This window comes from Xiphophorus maculatus, chromosome 11 (assembly GCF_002775205.1).
Source record: "Xiphophorus maculatus strain JP 163 A chromosome 11, X_maculatus-5.0-male, whole genome shotgun sequence".
In the NCBI taxonomy this organism is placed as follows: Eukaryota; Metazoa; Chordata; class Actinopteri; order Cyprinodontiformes; family Poeciliidae; genus Xiphophorus; species Xiphophorus maculatus.
Genome location: NC_036453.1, coordinates 27486459 through 27504760, shown reverse-complemented (window position 1 = coordinate 27504760; position 18302 = coordinate 27486459).

Below are 18302 nucleotides of genomic sequence, written 5' to 3'. Positions count from 1 at the left end.
GAGCAATGTGGCTGTATTGATTTGTGTGACATGACAGTTTCTCAGGCGAAACCGTCTCTGCCTCACTGACAGTGTGGTGAGCCACAGCCAGTGCTTGCTGGGAACTGATGAAGCCCTGATGTTTTTAAATCTAATGCAAACCTGCTCACCCCATCATCAGACATTATATTTATTGTAAAACCTTCAGGACAAACTAACATACATTTGATAAGCTGTTCCTGTTTTCATATTTGGACGTCTCCTTACTTCTCGAAGGTCCAGGAATGCCATTAGTGTGACGTGTGTGACAATTACAGGTTCAAGCTAATTAATAAATCAATATTTCTTTTGTAGGTTTGTGAGATTTTTTCCTCTTTTAACTGATTTAGTGACTGAGACAAACTTTGAGCATTGTACTTCTTCAAGTATTTACTTAATAAAACGAGTGCAATAAATTACTCAGATAATCGCCGTGACACAGTTGTTGTATAAATATCGCACTGTTAGGTTTAGCTCAACTTATTTTGTCGTACAAAAATGCAATTACCTTCCTGAAGTATGTTTTGAGATTGAATCTACTCGTTCTTTCATATGAGTTCTCACAGAAAGTATTCAGACTTTGTAATAACCCAGCCGGGTAATTTAATGGGTCCAATAAGCGAGTCTTTTTACATGAACCCAGCTGAGGCCAGTTCAACACAGAGTGAAACAACTGGAAAAATAAAAGAAGAAGAAAAAACCTTAACCAACCTAACCGCTCTGGATACAGAGGTGAAAAAAACAAAACAATAAAAAATTAATAAATAAATAGGCAATTATTTAAATGTATCAACATTTAATCAAAAGTTAACAGACATAAATATTATTAAATATATTTTTTTATATATTTTATTTCCGAAGTAGATGTTTTTTGCTATATTCTGTATTTAACATAACCTAACCATAAATTCATTTTTGCTTATCTGATGACCTATGAAAATCAGTGGACATGGTTAATACTGCATCTAGTTGGGTTAGTTGGTTGCCATGCAACCAGATATTGTGGACCATCCCTCAATTGCTCATCTAACTTGTGATGCATTAGGTAAAGAGCGATTCAGCTTCATCCTCCTACACATTTGATCATTTTGGATAAATAATATGATTGCCACATAAGTCAGTGTGCTGCATTTTTTTAGACAAAAACCTTTGCAGCTCACAAATTCACGTGTCAACATTTTCTCTTTGCTGTTGAAGATTCACTCACCTCGAGATGCCAGATGCTTGAAATCGAAAGTGATGGCCTGACTTAGTTTAGGATTAATTTGGGGAATACCTATAGTAACGGCCAATTAGGGACATTCAGAGGATTTCAAATTTAATTCCCAGATGGTCAGTTGATGCTTAAGAGGAAAAAAAATGATTGGGTGACGTCACTGTAAAATTAAGGCGCTCCACGCTGTTGACCCCAGCAGACATGCACTATTTTAATCACATAATTTGAAGATGTGAAAGGACTTTATGTTCCATAAATTTCTCATTATTTATATCCTTTCTAGAGCCGCTAAATATGTTCTTTTTTTTAATTCTACCAACACACACGGCAGGAATCTGTTTACATAATTGAACGGAAGGGACTTTATATTTTTGAATATTCACTTTACACGTTTGCCCTGTAAAGTGCGTTGGAACAACATTAGTTATAAGAGATGCTATGTGAATAAACTGAGTATTCAATAAATAAGTGGCATGTGGGAATGCATAGAAAGAAAGTAATTTGTTTCTTTAAAGGTTTGCAATTATGACAGACATAGATAACTACAATATAATTATAAAGTTTATTTATTAATCAGATTTTGTCTGGATTGATTCTCAATACTTTTTATTGCAAATGTTGTGACTTTGATAGTTTTTTCCATAAGATAAAATGCATCCCTGGAAGCACACATCATTTAAAGAAATCATACATTTGCCCAAATCACACAGGAGAAGCGTGGAGTGCGGTCAGATAACACTGCTTTCCAACGTTTTAGTGGAAGACACATTCTGGACATAACATGAAAAGGACCAGCTATCAGCAACGACTCCAAAAGGAAGGTCCTGTAATTTTACTGGGTGGTTAATTCATATTTTCTGTCATTTTAATTTTAGGAATTACCCAGGATGGTGGGAATAAAGCAGAAAAAGAACAAGGGTTTCCAAAGCGAAGCATGATTACATATTTTTCAGGACATCCATTAAAGTTTGAACCCGACAGAGTAAAACCACACCTAGGCCCGGCTGAGGAAGAACAAAATGTACTGTGACATTAAAATAATAATAGTTAAAACACTTTGTTGCTTAATGCCTCGATGCTAGCTTACCATCATTCCTTCACCTGACTCACAATGCAGAAGCAAAGACCCGTAAGTCAAAATACATTCAAGAAACCTTGTTTTTAGATTGATTTCTTGTTTTCAAAACTTTTACATTTCAATTTCCGTGGCTGGGAAAAAGCAAAGTATGATTACATATTTTTCCTACTCCTTGAACTTTCCCACAATTTATCACATCGCACATAATATTAAGGGTATTTTGTAGTGATTTTACTCAAAACACACCCAAAAGAAACACAATTATAAAGAGGAAGGAAAATTATAGTAGGCTTTTCACTATTATCTTTTTGCATCTAATAATCTGAAAAGTGTGGCACGTCACAACCTAAAGATACAATGCCCACATTTAAATGTGGTGGATAGGTAGGAAGATGGTTTGAGCTTTATACAGGGCAATACTTGAGCCTGTTAGAGGCTGATAAAGAGTCGAGACCGGGGCAAATGTTTACCTTCCTGCAGGACAGGGACAATGGAGTTATAATGGAATGGTAGATCAAAGCATAGTCATGTGTTAGGATGGCCCAGTCAAAGTCTAGACCTAAATTCAAATAAGAATTAATGATTTACAGACGCTTTCCTTGTTCTTCCAAAAAAAAAGTAATTTTTCAGCGGTACAAAACTGACATCCTGCAAAAGAGCAGCTGTAACATAATTAAAACCAGGTTCTACTAACTCACATTTTATGTCTAAAAAGGAAAAAGAAAGCTGTCCACCCTAAAATACCTGCAACGCGTTTAGTTGGGTCTACTAACTTCCACTCTTTAAGTCAAATAAATCTTGCGAGTTTTAGATTTTGAATTTAGATGTGTGAATTTGTGAAAGATAAATTGAGATAGTAGTAAGTTGTGTTACATTTTTATTAATATGTCACGTCTCTAAGAGTTGAGTAAACAAGGGCTTTTAAGTTGGCACTAAAAAATAAACTGAAAGAAAAAGGTGGGAGTGGAGACTATTTCAGGTTTTTGTATCCCGTGTTGCACGGTGTGAGATGGAAGTGGGTTACACTGACCTCTCTTGTGTGTTTTCAAGGCAAATACTCATTATAAAACAGTTTACAATGGTTGAAGACACTGTCCTCTCATATTGTGCTCCAATTAAATACTTCAGAGCAGAAGTCATTGTGATAAATTGTGTTGAATAAAATGGATGACATATTTTTATTCATGCAAATTGGATCAAGAATGTGTATTCTTCTAACTTGAAATAAATATTAATCTTATAATTTAATTGAATATAATGTTTAAATGTGTGCTTTTTCAGCCAGCTAACATAGGAAGTCTGGGCGACTTTCGCTGCAGCCCAGAATGAAGTCATAGGAGAACAGAGCCTAATTTAACGTGATGCTGGGCTGAAAGGTTTAAGAATGAAGCGTATGCAGAAGCACAGAACAAAAGCGTTGTTTCTGAGCGATCTGGCTCGGTTTCTGCTGCAGGTCTTCACTGAAAGGCCGAGGCCGCCATGACTCACTGATGCTTCCAGCTAACCGGCTGCTCTGGGCCCAATATCTGGACTCTACAAGTGTCCCCCCCCCCTCCTCAGCGGAAACCGAGCCGAGTAATGAAAAGTGTCTGCCGAGACACGACCTCGCTGACAGACAGCCATTGAACAAGATGTGTTTGTTTGCTTGAAGGATTCAACAATGAAAATTTGCTCATCAGCTGAGGTAAACACTATTAGCCGTCTCTGCTAGCGACCGCAGCTGTATACAGAGCCTCGGCCGTGGCTTTGATGTTTCTTACATATAGGAATAAACATTTAGACTCCAATTAAAACCATATTTCATTTCTCACACAAGCTGTTTCTGAGTCGTTATACGCTCACAGCACACAGTGTTCTGAATCCCCCCCGTCCCGCCGGCCTCCATTCGGACTGACAGCTGGACACTGAGTAGATGAAAGATGGATCAAATATTTACTCCCGCTATTGTTCTCTTGGTGGCCTCCCCTCTTTCACAAGCTGATGTATTCATTAGATGTAAACAGGTCCATATGACGAATCATTAACAAATGCAATTTGGCAGTTTTTTATGGTAGTTTCCTCTGTGTTTGTCCTTTCGGCTTAATGAAGCTTAGACCACTGTCAGCCTTTGATAGAGAGATAAACGAGCGGAGCGGATTCAGACTTGCAGGGCTAATGCGGCAGCAGCAGAACAAATATTATTGCAATTCCTGCTGGCGAACGAAACTCCTCTCTGCTCTTCTGCGCTCTTCCCAAAGAGGAAGAGGTGCTAATTAGACGGTTACAACTGCTTGCCTACTGAAACGCAGAATCTGATAAAAAAAACAAACAAACAAAAAAAAAACACCTGCATTCACCTGCAGAAGCTCCTCAGTCGTCTCCAAGGCGACGAAACCAAACATACTTTAAAAATTGCATCTAAAAAAAGGGGGAAGTCACAGTTTTCTATAATAATACACAATTACATATGTTGTGATTATTCGTCATTCTGCCTGCAGGGAGAAATTTTATTGTAAAGAATAAAAACGTGACAGGAGTCAAAAGGGAGCAGTTGTCAGCGCCTAATAATTTAGTCCAAACAAAGATTTTAAACGACTACCATTATGTTTATTGGGTTCTTATAGCAAATGGTGTGCAATGCTTTTTGACTTCTGTGTGACCTCCAAAAAGAAATGAATGGTTTGAAGCGTATGTACTGTTATTATGAAGCTATTCATGCTATGTGATGAAAGAGGATTTTTTTCTGTCAAATAATAATAATTTTGACTAAGTCTGGATTGACTGTTGATTAAAATCATTTCAATGTGTATTATCGAAATGACACATTTTGTGTTTTACACTATTTGTTTTCCCGCTCAGTCAACATTAAGAGTTTTAATTCATTGCTGATTTTATAATACGGATATAAAGAGCTTCTTTTTGTTTACACCAAACGCTGTTATTGTAAGATGAATAGAGTAGAATAGAAACAGTGTTTATTGTCATGCAAAGAGGATATTCAGGTGTTACAGTAGCTTCAGGTACAAAGGTTCATGCAAAAAAGTTCAAGTGTTTAAAAAAATATATAAAAACTTAAACTGCAACGACAATAACAGTAGGAATAATAATAATAATAATAATAATGCACTGTACAACACTGTAACAGAAAATAATGTGCATTTATTACAAATAGATCCAACGAATGTGCAAATGACGTCTCCATGCGTAATGTACATGTGAATGGTCCCAGTGTGATTTACTGCAAATGGCTGACATGCATCCAGAGACATCACAACGCAGGATGTTGTGGATTCACAAGAATGAGATGGAATGAGATTTCAGCAAGAGACTTGGGAAAACTTAAAACCACAATTTTCAAAACTAAGGTGAAAGGTTTCATAAATCCCAACCTGTGTTTTAAAGCCTCTCTAATTAGTGCAGAATAATTCAGTACAGAGAACTTTATTTTTCCTTATATTTTTTTATTTTAGTGTGTTCTTGTTACCAAAAACGGTTAAAAAACATTCCCTTTGCGAATCCTGAGCTGTTTTTTAAGGGGTCTCTGTTCAGTGCAGAATTGATCTGTTCTGTATTTTAGACTTTGAACAACAAATGATTGAATGTGGTTCGGTCATCTGAACTGTTAAAAGACTGAAATGTGAAAAAAACTACAAACTGGGAAACGTCTGAGCACAGAAACTAGCAAGAGGACAAGTTCCACCTTTGATTTGTGAAACTGTGTACACTGGCCAATGCAAGCATACAAACAGAGATCTGACAGCTGGAAACTGTTGGGACTTTTATTCCACGTTGCTCTTTATTCATGACTCCAGCTGCTTCGGTGTCACCGGAAAACAAGAGACGAGAAAAAAAAAAATCTCTAAAACTTCAATACGAAAGCCTCGCAACCGAGTTTTGTTAAAAAAAACAAACAGCGACACGAAGGCCAAGGAACACAGCCCAAACATCAGGAAGAACGTTTAAAGCAGGGATAGGTTATAAAACCGAATCCCAAGTTAACTGCACCATTTCATACATCTGAATACGTTTTGCGTTTGCTGTTTCCTCAGCAGACATTCATTGTGTTTGGTGTTTCTAAAAGGACATCCATAGGTCTTTGCAGTGGACGACGTTGAGTTGAGAAACGTTCAGTCTTGATTTACTGTTTAAGTGAAGACATTCACAGTCATTCACCATGAGTCACATATTCACCTAACCTCCCAAAATGCAGCTGAAATAATTAACATAATTGTTAAAACTGCCACCATGAGATCGAACCGATAGGCCGCTGGTTTGATCACCTCTGCCTGCCTCTGTCATCGTATCCTTGGCTTTCCTGGTGAAGTGGTCCAGGAGACCCTGAGGAAGATTCATGACATGTCATGGTTGCCCTGGAAACGCCTTGGGATTCCTCCGGAGGAGCTGACCCAAGTGGTCCTGGGTTAAGTGGACGATAACGGATGGATGACTGCCTGGGAGGGTGTAGATATTAGCTTATTCGGTAGCTTCTTCAGTACTACTAAGACAGTTTCCACTGAGTGTATTAAGGTATATTTGGTGTTTGAACTACTAAAATAGGGAGTTCTAAATGTATTTAGACGGAGTCTCAAGAATTCATGGATGTTAGATATTTCGCCGACGGGTGTGATCCTAACCCCCTTGAATGCTGGGGTCAGCTGTACCTGTTCATGTTGACATCATCTTGACAATGCGAGACACAGATTTGATAGTGGTGATATTTTGGGCTAGCATGAGACATAGCGGTCATATCGCACAACTGAAGAAAGTAAGGACGTCACTGTGACCAGATGTTGGTACCGACGTCCCCACAAGTTGTGTAATCATGAACCATGTTGTAATAAGCACCCAGCAAACCAACCACCAGGGCTCATACAAACCTACAGTGACCCAATCAAATACAATGTACTGGTATACTTGACTGATTCAATGAACCGGAAACTTAGAGATATGTCTCTGCTTGTTCGCTCATTGACTGTTTGGCTTAGAGTGATATATGGGAAAGCCTTTACTCTTTATGGTTTTTATTTGAACAAAAGCAACAATATGGGGTGTGTGTGTGTGTGTGTGTGTGTGTGTGTGTGTGTGTGTGTATTGGACCAACACCAACTCTAAATTTTTGGATGCGCAACTGACAATATTGGATGAAAAACAAAATAATTCACTTCAGGCTTTCAAAGCCTTTTGTGTCAGGCTTTAAAAATGTGTGATGGTTGTTTTCACATGAGGAATAAGTAGAATGGTTCTCTTTTTATAAGACTAAAAACTGCTTTAAATTAAATGTCGTTCCCAACACAACCACAGCATTTGTAAAAATCATGAATCTAAGGGATGGAAGTGAACTCGGTGTCGTCCTGCGCCTGTGCTCTTTAACAAGTTATCACTCAGCTCTCCCTTAATAAACTCAGTGAGAACTCTCTGAGCAACCTAATAAATCTACATGCTCTAATCTTCCCTTCACTCAGAGCATGAGACAAACGCAGCCACGGGGCATTTAGTTTCTCTTGAAATCCCAAACCAGAGCATTGATGAGGACCTAAGATGTAGCGCTCCCTGGGGAACAAAGGCATTGTATTGGAGTCAGTTCCTGCAGGGAGTTTCTTCTCTTTAAAGAGGCCGAGCTACCAGAGACGTCCCTGTTGCTCCCTGTTGTGCTGGGATTACAGGGTGAAGGTCTATCTGCCTGCTCCAGAGAGTCGCTGAGGTCAAGCAGGGCTTGGCTGATGGCCCCTGCCCCCTACAACATTCCTCTGTAGCGACGTCTGGCCTTGCTTTCAAACTACACCTGAAAGATGAGTGCGATTCAGAGACGTTACGGTCGCTGGTCTGTCTTTAACAACCTGGAAGTCAAAATCATGTTCGGGTTTTGGTGAAAAAGTCATAAATGTGCCTATAGTGATACTTGCCGGGTTCCTGCAGGGATGAGACGTTTTATGAAGTGAATTGTACCTACATGCCACCAGAGAGTATTACAGTGTAACTCTATGCAAGGATGAAATACAGGGTGCTATAGTAACTTACTTAAGGTTCTTTTTTTTTACAAGGTACCTACAGCGATTTGGTTTACAGTAAACACTTCTGTAAATTACTTTAAAATATACTTCTCAGTATTTGCAATAATATATATATTTTTATTTAAATTATGTGAAAATAAGTACTAACTTCAGGTAGCAAACACAGCTAATATCAACAAATGTCCCATCAGTATCCAGGACTTTCTCTGTATCTATTGCACTGGTACCCTGTAAGCATTTCGCTCTGTTTCAAGGCGCTACTAAATTTCTCTCTCTCTTTCCATGACATCATAATTAAAAGAGCTTCACATGTGGCAGCAGTTCCAGTTAAAATGCTCAATAGCACTTTATCTTCTTTTAATGCAGTTTCCTTTTTTCAACTGGCTCATTTGCTCTCAAACGTCCTCTCTCTTTCCATCTGTTAGGTCACTTATTAGCAAAGCACTGCAGGGATGTTGTGAGTCCAGAACACCCACAGCTGTTAGTTAGGGATGATTTGTTTAGCTTGCTGTGATCAGAGAATGAGGTCAAATGCCTTCACTCACTGCAGAGAGAGAGAGAGAAGCACTGAAAAGGTGAGCATCCGAAACAGAACTGAATCCAGCAGGTGCGTACTGACACTGACTGTGGTTCCGTTGACTGTATAATTTGACATTTCGAAAATAATTTTGCCTACTTGAAACGAAAAAAAAAAAAATGTTGGCGCTAGGATGAGGTGGTTTATTTATTTATTTTTTTGCCCGTATCAAAATCATTTTGCAAAAGTGCAGTGGAAACACTTTTTTCGCATCACGTGAGTCGCATGATCAACAACCGGATGTTGCCACTGGCGCAAACGAAGAAGAAGAATACAGGAAGTAATTGAAGGATCATAGTTAGGCATGCTTGTTAATGACTTATTGCGTGAAAAAACATACTTACATGTGATTTAAAAAAAAAAGTGTTTTAATTTAATGGAAACACCGCATTTGCAAAATTGTGTTTTTTCAACATTAGTGGAATATTGACAAAGTTTTGCACACATTTGTAATGGAAACACAACTATTCACAGCCATTTCCTTTTAAATCTTTAATCTGATGTTTTTTCTTTGGAAACTTTTCCAAAATGACAGATCAGAATGTTTCTAATAACACCGACTAAGTGTGACTATTGTCTGTAATAGATCTTTAGATTAGCAGGATTAGATCCTCCTTTGTTTCTTTCGTCTCCACTGCTTATGTTGAGAACGAGAAAAGAGAGCAGGATGAGGTGGTAACCGTGGGAGAGCTTATGTAAACTTTGGGGATTTTTACAGTTCCTAATGAAATAGTATCACAGATATAAGCAAACCTGTAAAAAATACAATCATAATACCCAGCGCAGTCATCAGAGGGACGGTGAAACATTGGTTTCCCATCAGTTACGCACCACTGCTTGGCCCGGACCGTCCAGCCCTTGCTAGCGCTGAATCCAAATGTGACTTTTCCCCGGAGCTGTTGCGACTTGATCCTCTGATTGGCAAAGCAGGAGGTCGTCGTGCCGCGTTGTGTGCGTGTGTTGTGTTGCATGCCAGCATCCAGCGTCTCTGTGGGGGAGCTGCCGCTATTAACGCTCAGATCCGGCACAGTCTGGGGTGAAACTGCGCACAGACACAAGCGCTCAGCGTTTTGGGAGCAACTTTACAGGTCCTAATTGTACGCTCCAAATGAGAGGCTGTAAATCACATCACAGGAGGACAGTTGGGCCGTACAATGATACAGGAGTCTGTCAGCGCAAATAGGGCTTTGAAGGGACTCCAGTCTGACTGGCATCCTCTGCCACTGAACATTTGGGTAATTATGGTCTGGATATGTGTGTGTGTGTGTGTTTTATTTTTTCTGTTTACTTTTCTGAGCAATAATACATTATAATTTTATGTTGTTATTGCCATGTTGCCGCACTGTTGATGGAGAATTTCTTTTTTTGGCTGCAAATTGAAAAGCTGGCTACATACCAAGCAGAGATCAAACAGTGCCAGCAACTTTCAAGTTTTCTTTTAGTCATAAATCTACACGGGAAACCCATCATGGTTAAGAACACGTTGTTTCGCTCTTAATGTTTCGGATATAAATGTTAAAGAAAATCTTCATTTTATTTATTTTGAACATATTAAAACAACACAGACGAAATAAATAGATATCAGTAACTGCCGTGTTGAAAAAGGGGTTCACAGAAAAATTGCTTATTTATTATGCCGCGTCTTTGATATGTGTTATTAAAAATCCCATAATATCTTGTTTATTTCCTGTCCAAAGTCCTTCTTTACAATTTTTTACATGGGTAAGATACTGTATATATAAATAATATTAATCGGTTTTAATGAAAAAAATAAGACATTTGGAGAACAATATTAAGAAATTTCTGTTTGCTTTGATACAAAAACTGTCTACAATTATCTCCCTTTTTACTGTGTACTTGGATTTAGTCATATTTTCAGGATTACAGGGATGTGGATTGGTGCAAGCACTGTGAAATCACAGCTAGAAGATCTGTTTGTTCTTCCTAGGCATGTGTGTGTTTTGTTGTTGTTGTTTGTTTACTCTGGGTGTTTCTCAGCTTGAACTCCACCTTCTGAACCAATAACTATTACAGCTTATCTAATACTATCCAACAAAAAGATCATTGAGAGATTGTGAACTCACTAAAATCTGTTTATAAAACTGCTGCACTAAATTTTATTGTAGCATATCCACTAAATACTGAGAAAACTGAGTCTGGAAGGAGGAAATGAACAGACTGTCATTCAATATGATCTAAAATTCAAATTGGAAAATCAAAGAATTATTCCACACTAGTTTGGTAGATTTCTATTTTGGGCAAAAGTACAATAATCAGTTCAACCCAAATGATAATCAACAAAAACAGATATTTGTAATGTGGCTCTGATTATTACAAATGGCAGGTTGAATTTTTTAGTGCTGCATGCTGCGCGGTTTCTAACAAATATGTTTCTTCACAAACTGCTGTTTCCTGTAAGAAAGACCACCTCACACTAACTGAAGCCTGACTTTCTTAAGCAATTGCACTCGACTCTCATCTCCCTTCAGCGCTCCTTAAACATGGCCAGTCAGTGAACAGGAGGAGGAGTTGTGACACAGGTGGGAGAGGACACTATAGACTAGGAAATGAATCTAAATATTAAAGAATAATTAAGCTAAACAAGACCTAATCAAAGAAAGAGACTAAAGAACACAGAATAATAATGAAAACCTGACATAGACCCCCTGACTGGCTGTTTTTTCCAGGCTTTACGCTGACTGATAAAAGTCTGGATTTTCTGCTGCCCTCTCATTTCCAGTTCCACGTGGATGAACAGAAGACTCCCTGTGCTCGACACAGTGAGCCGGTGCCTACTAACGACCTCTGACCTTTGACTTTTGTTTTGGTTCAGAGTGTGGACACACGCTGCAAGGACCTGAATGGCACCCTGCCCTCCTCTGGTGATTGGGGGGGTCAGGAGGTAGAGGGACTTCTGACATTCCCCTTTGACCTCTCGAGCGCCTCGTGCTGCGTGATCGAACTGAGGCAACGTTAACGGAGAGATGGATGACCAGACAGGCTGGCGGTCAACCATCTTTGTGCTTTGCGACTTTGTTGCCCCTCACAGTCCTGTGACTTGCAACGGAGTTGCCCCGTTTAGGTGGACTTTTCCTTTGAAGCCTCGGGGGAGCAGGCTCTGAGCTCGGCTTTATTGCTGGAAAATGGATGGGTCAGGTACCTGCTGTGACCTGTCGTTAGCCTGAAGATAGCCTTATCTGCTTAGAGTCAATCAGAGCGCTGAGCTACTGGGGATTACATTTGCAACCGCTTCTGTCGGACTCCGTAACCCATTCTGCTGCCAAACGTCTCCTGCTGCTAGTGGGCAAAATCCTCAGAATAATGGATCCCAGCAAAGCAAAGTAGAAGAGCTGCATGGGATTATCAAGTCCCATTAAGATGTTGTTTGTCATCGCCCAACATGACATGACTCCCTTTAGTGCTATTCATGCCTCCTCTGAACCACAGCATTGCAGGAAACAGATTAACTTCTGTAATTGAGGATTTGATTTGATGTTCTGTGAAAGTGGGTAACTAGCTGCTGCTGATTGTCTGCTTTGATGATGTCGGGACCGACTCAAATGTGGAGTACTTTTACCCACTTGACACGCAAATATAAAACGTTTGCAAGCAAACCTGCTCCATTCCAGCAAAATGTAAACTATTTGGATGGTGCAACACTGGTATGCAAACTTGGTGCTGAGTTGACAGTATGCAGGTGTCATTCTGTTCCCCCCTTTAATTAAAAGAGATAAATAATGTTTTTGTGAATACTTAATATTTTTCTTTTTATCTAATGCATTTTGTAATGTAACAAAGAAGAAAATAGTCAACTATTGTAGGTCTCAGACATTTCCCTTATGAAAAGAAAGGTACATTCTGGTTAGTTTTTGGGTTGACTGTAAAATGTCCCATGATGTTAAAATAAATTAAAAAATGAAAAGAAAAAAAAAACCCAAAACAAACAAAAAACATGGATAGAATTATAAAAATGCTTTGTGTTGTACCTAATATTTTCCACTTTAAAAGAAATACATTTGACTGAAATTGTAACTGAAATTACAAAAAGTGTCCATCTTCATCGGTTTTTCTGGAGACACAAATATGAAACATAAGCACAATACCAAAATTATTCCAAGGGTCACAAATGGTCCCAGAACTGAAACCGCTATGATACATGATACATGTGAGCACTTCTAAATACCAGGATGACCCAAACGTTTCAGGTACCTAAAACTCTGAAGATGAAGAGAGTTTTTATTTTCCAGGACTCACTGTGAGACCAAGCGTACCGCCAAATGAACGAAACAATGACTCCATCAGAGAAAAATAACATTTTAGGACCCAGACAAAGTCCAGGAGTAAATCCGACAGAAAGTATGTGGAGTCATACTTTCTGAGGTATGAAACTAAGGCTGAAGACTAAATCAAAAGATGCATTAGTTTATGCACCTGGGTTATTGCAGTTTTTGGGTTATGTGCAAGACATTTACAGCTGAAACGTTTGGTTAATGATCACAACTAGCATGATTGAAATGAAGTCAATAGACATTACTGTCATCTTATCCACATTTATGTTTAAAAATTGAGTTTTGTACTATTTTAAAAAGCAGGTAACTGCCAGGTGCAAAAACTAATAAATGGGGGGAGAGAGCACAACTCTGGGGAGACCCAGCTGATAAGGAGAGGGGCTCAGATGAAACCCTCTTTACCCTAAACAGTTGTGTTCACACTTTTTTTTTTAATTACATGAACCAGGAAGTTAAACTGGAATCAATGTTATAAAAAATCCTTAACCTGCAGCACACAGTTAAAAGCTAAGATATTAAGTTGGATACAATTAAAAGCCAACGTAATTTCAATAAATAGTAATCTGAGCAGTCTTTTCACATTCTAGATGTTTAAAGGTTTAAAAGTGTTCCTATTGCATTATCAAAGTATTTATGTTCATATAATCTCCCAGAAAGTACAATTCATTTTTTAACTCTCTGTGTTGATTTCTCATCTGCTAACTTCAAAAAGATAGCAGAGTTGTGTAATAAGACCCAAAGACGTTACATACGACAGATGGTGACCATGTAGGTTTTTTTTCTGTGGCATTGATTTAAATTTTTATGTTGTTCTCACAGAAGTAATTTGCCTCTCATGTCTTTGTTGGGACATTAAAAGAGAAGAAGAAAATCTGCTAACAATTTCGAACTTGGAAAAAAAAAAGACACTACATATGACAATAAAGCAGAATTCTTCAATCAGTGATGCGTGAAACTGCGGTGCCGGCTCTTTGTAGGAGGACAGAGCATCAAATATCAAAACACTTTGTGTCCTTGTAGACGTTTAACAGGTCCAAAAATTCCCATTTGGTCCCAATGTTCAGCTCATTCCCAGGGAGTTCAAGTTAAAATGAGCAGACAGCGGGGTAAAACATCTCGGGCTTTCTCTTTCCCGGCTTTATTTGCTTTGGTTTAACATTTCCCATTTTCAGAAAGACCATGCAGGCTGCAGCTCAGCTCAGCCAAAAGAAAAGGAACTGTTGCTCTTTCTAGATTTTTTTTTGTGTGTGTGTGTGTGTTTACTTGGAGAAACCTTGTGTGTTTTTCATTTCCATTCTGTCCTTTTTTCCATGTGCTGTAGTAAGAGGTTTAATTTGAAGATAATGCTGGGATGGATTTTTCTGACAAACCTAATAACTGATTAAACGCAGCCTGTCAGGGTGATTGGTCTTGGGTTTTTGGCTAATAACTGCCAGAGCTGTGAGTCGCTCTTTCTCCTCCGCTCATTGTGCTTTCAAACAGGAATTGAGTAAATTGTGAGTTGTCCCGATGCCGGCGTTACCGCAGCTTTTCTTCAATGTTTAGCTAGATGTCAGGGTCTGATGATCCGTGACAGGAAAATATAGCAAAACCAATAAGAATGAAGACAATTTTTGAAAAGCAAAACAGCTGTTGGGACGTTTCATTACACAATACTTTTTGCGGTTTTAATTTTTTAAAGTTAGGATAAAGATTTCTTTGAACAGTTTATGATTTCTGATCAAAGATTGATTTTTTTTTCTTTGTTCTAGAGGCTTCACTGTCAATTCTTTTTCTGTTTGTCTAGAAAACACTCAGACACTTAGGACTGGCAAAGGTTTCAGCACTTCTGCAGTGCACAGACGCGGTCCCATGCACAAAGCCCCAAACTTCTGTCACACAGATATGAAGATAGGTGTGCTTGTGCAGCGACCCAAACCCAACAGTGACCTGGCAGCGGATAGGAAGAAGCACTCAATTTGCTCTCAACCAGAGAGGATAAATGCAGACTGAGGAATAATTTGGTGCAGTCGTTGGACTTGTGGCACAGCTGGAGTTGGCAGAAAGAGAAGTGACTCGACTTGTGGTAGAACAGGAATCAGCAGGCTGATAACGAGGCCTCAGAGCTCCCGACAAGAAGAAACGTCGTCTAAACGAGGAACAGGTGGGTGGAACCTCATAATTAATCCCAATCTCCATGGCGACCAGACCATTACCTGACAACTTTGATGTATTTCACTGGGTTTTTGTGATGGATCAACAGAAAGTAGCACATTCTGATGAAGAGGAACAAAAAACAATATGATATAGTTTAGGGCAACAAAGTTAAACTCATTTTCATATTGGGCCATAGGAAGATCATGAATGTCCTCAAAGGGCCAGTTGTGGCAGAATGTATTAATAAAATTAACAACCTGTTAAAATTACTGGTAATACTTCTTAAAAGGTAGCAATTTATAACATCTTTTCATGTCGTAGTTTGGACCTATACAAAAGAAAATTGATTTGATTAGACTGATAAAACAATATTTTAGCACTCATAGGGACGACAAACATCCAGTGGCTTTTACTAAAATGCAGATTTGGGCATGAACATTTAATACACTTTAGTTTATTTCACTGAGCCATTACAATAACAAAAAAACTAAATCTGGAAAAAGATGATGAACCTGAAATGTTTAGGATATAGTTTCTTTTTATTTTTTAAATCTGCCAAAACTGCAGTTTTAAATCTACAGTCATTTACAGATCCCATCTACATAAATCGGACTGCTCTGCTCATGTCAATTTAAATATTGTTAGTTCAGTTTATAGTTAAAAAGGTAAAAATAAAAAGTAAATTAGTTTTTGGTATTATAATTTAAAAGAAAAATACAAAGAATACATAGTTTCAACTTGACATGTTTGGCCCCAATGCCAAAAGGTTTGGACACGACTGGTTTAAAGCTGCAGTCTGTTATTTTTATTTTAAAAAATTTACTTTTTACATATTTATTGAAACTATTACTATGCTGTGATAGTATGGTGCAAAACAATCTGTGCAAAAAATCAAGGTCCTGTGCCTTCTACCAGTGCTAACTAGGAACAACCAATCAGAGCTAGAAGGGGGGTCTTAGCGCTGTCAATCACCCTCGTCTGCACCTGCTCATCCCCCTTTTCGCCATGTAGCGAGGGTTGTGCTATTAGGAGCTTGTTCCTAATAGCACAACCTGTTGTGAATGCTAGGCTAGTTAGAATAGCCACAGATCATGATGAATAAACGTTTTTTCCTGTAGCGGTAAGTCGTTTCTCTGCCATTAGCACGTTGAGGAGCGCGTTCATAAGGTTAATTGACAGCGCTAAGACCCTCCTCCTGGCTCTGATTGGTTGCTTTTGGTCAGGAGTGGTGCATTTTTCAAGAAAGAGGTGGAGGAGATAAATCTTCTCACTGACAACATAGTGATCGTTTTAACAAATATGTACTGTTTTTCGGACTATAAGCTGCTACTTTTTCCCACGCTTTGAACCATGCGGCTTATAGCCCGGTGCGGCTTTTCTGTGGATTTTCTTCAACCACCAGGGGGCTCTTTAGCAGGAAGTAAATCATTGGAAGTCAAAATTGGAAATCAAAGAAGAAAGTGCTGATTTTCATTTAGAGCAAGCACATGCTAGAAGCTGGTAAGAAATTTCTTCAAACTCATTCCCCCTCGTCATGGAAACAACACGAAGAAGTTCATATGATGCAGGTTTTAAGTTGAGGGCGATCGATCTGGCAATACAAGAGGGAAATAGAGCCGCTGCGTAAGCGTGGCGTGAACGAATCCATGGTTCGGCGTTGGAGACGGAGGGCTGCGTCCTTGTGGAAAACCGACAGCGGCGGAGATATCAGCGGCTTATAGCCCGGTGCAGCTTATATGTGTATGTTTCCAGTTAGTTGTTTTTTTTAACTTTGTAGCTGTGGCTTATAGTAAGGTGCGCTCTATAGTCCGGAAAATACTGTATATAAAAACGTGTTTTAAAAATAAAAATGTACTGCAGCTTTAAGAAATTGCAGGTCAAGATAAAACTAAACAGCGAATGACCTCATCGGAGTGTACATGGGGACAAGGGTTCACTTTACTTCCAGGTAGGAATCCAAAGTTGTCTGCTGTGACTAAAGAGTGCAGCTCTTCCACTAAATGCTCCCACTGTCCTGCTGTGGAGCGACCAGGAGACTAAAATAAAAGTTGAAGCTTTCTCCTCCTCACCCCCCCGACCGCAGGTGGAACCACACGCCTTGCCGTGTGCTTGGACAAATGTTTTCACACAGGCCGTCTCCCCTCGCGCTTATTAAGATCACAACTTATGTCATCAAATGTAACAGTGAGCTCGTTAAGGCAACGGGAGCAGAAATCTGTTTATTTAGCATCAGGACGCTCCGTCGCCGCGCGTGGATGACTGAAATGGAGGTCGCAGCTTTAAAATATGCTCACCTCATATTTGACTTGTGCTGACCAGAAGCAGGCATACAAACCATGACCTGAATTAAGTCAACAAACAGATATCTGGGGGCCTTTTTAGGCCTTTTTTTTTGCTCTGCAGAGCATTCAGAGCTGATAGTTTTGCTTCTCCAGGGCAACTCTGACCTCTTCATCCTCTCTCCCCTTTTCAAGAAGTGATTGACAGAATGGATAATGATAAGACGGACACAATCAGGTGGTGATTTGTTTAGGTGAAATGCTGCCTGAACTCAGATGTTTTGGCCCCTGGGAGCATTCAGTGCTCTTTGATGTCTCACAGGCCCTCTGTTCGCCTCGGTAGGTGGGAAAAGTAAAACCAGAGCCGACCTCCGAGCGGTTTCGGAGCGACACTGTAGAGCCTGTTTGGACTTCAGATTCCATTGCTGCTTTGTTTTTTTTTTTCTTTTTAAAGCGGACATTTAAATTTACAAGGTTTTGTTTGAGGATACGGCACGCCGCAGGGGTTCTGCTAAAGATTTAAAACAAAGCAGGTCTCTCATCTGCGTGGAGACGGCCACGATTCCATTCTGCACCTTCAGATGTTTAATTAAAGGACGGCCTTTAAAAGTTCCCCCAGTCAAATATTTAATTTGAAATTGAAGTGTTGGGGTTCCGTATTAAAATATTTTCTATATTAGTGGTGCGCATGAGATGTTTCCATTCTGCGGCGTGGCGTT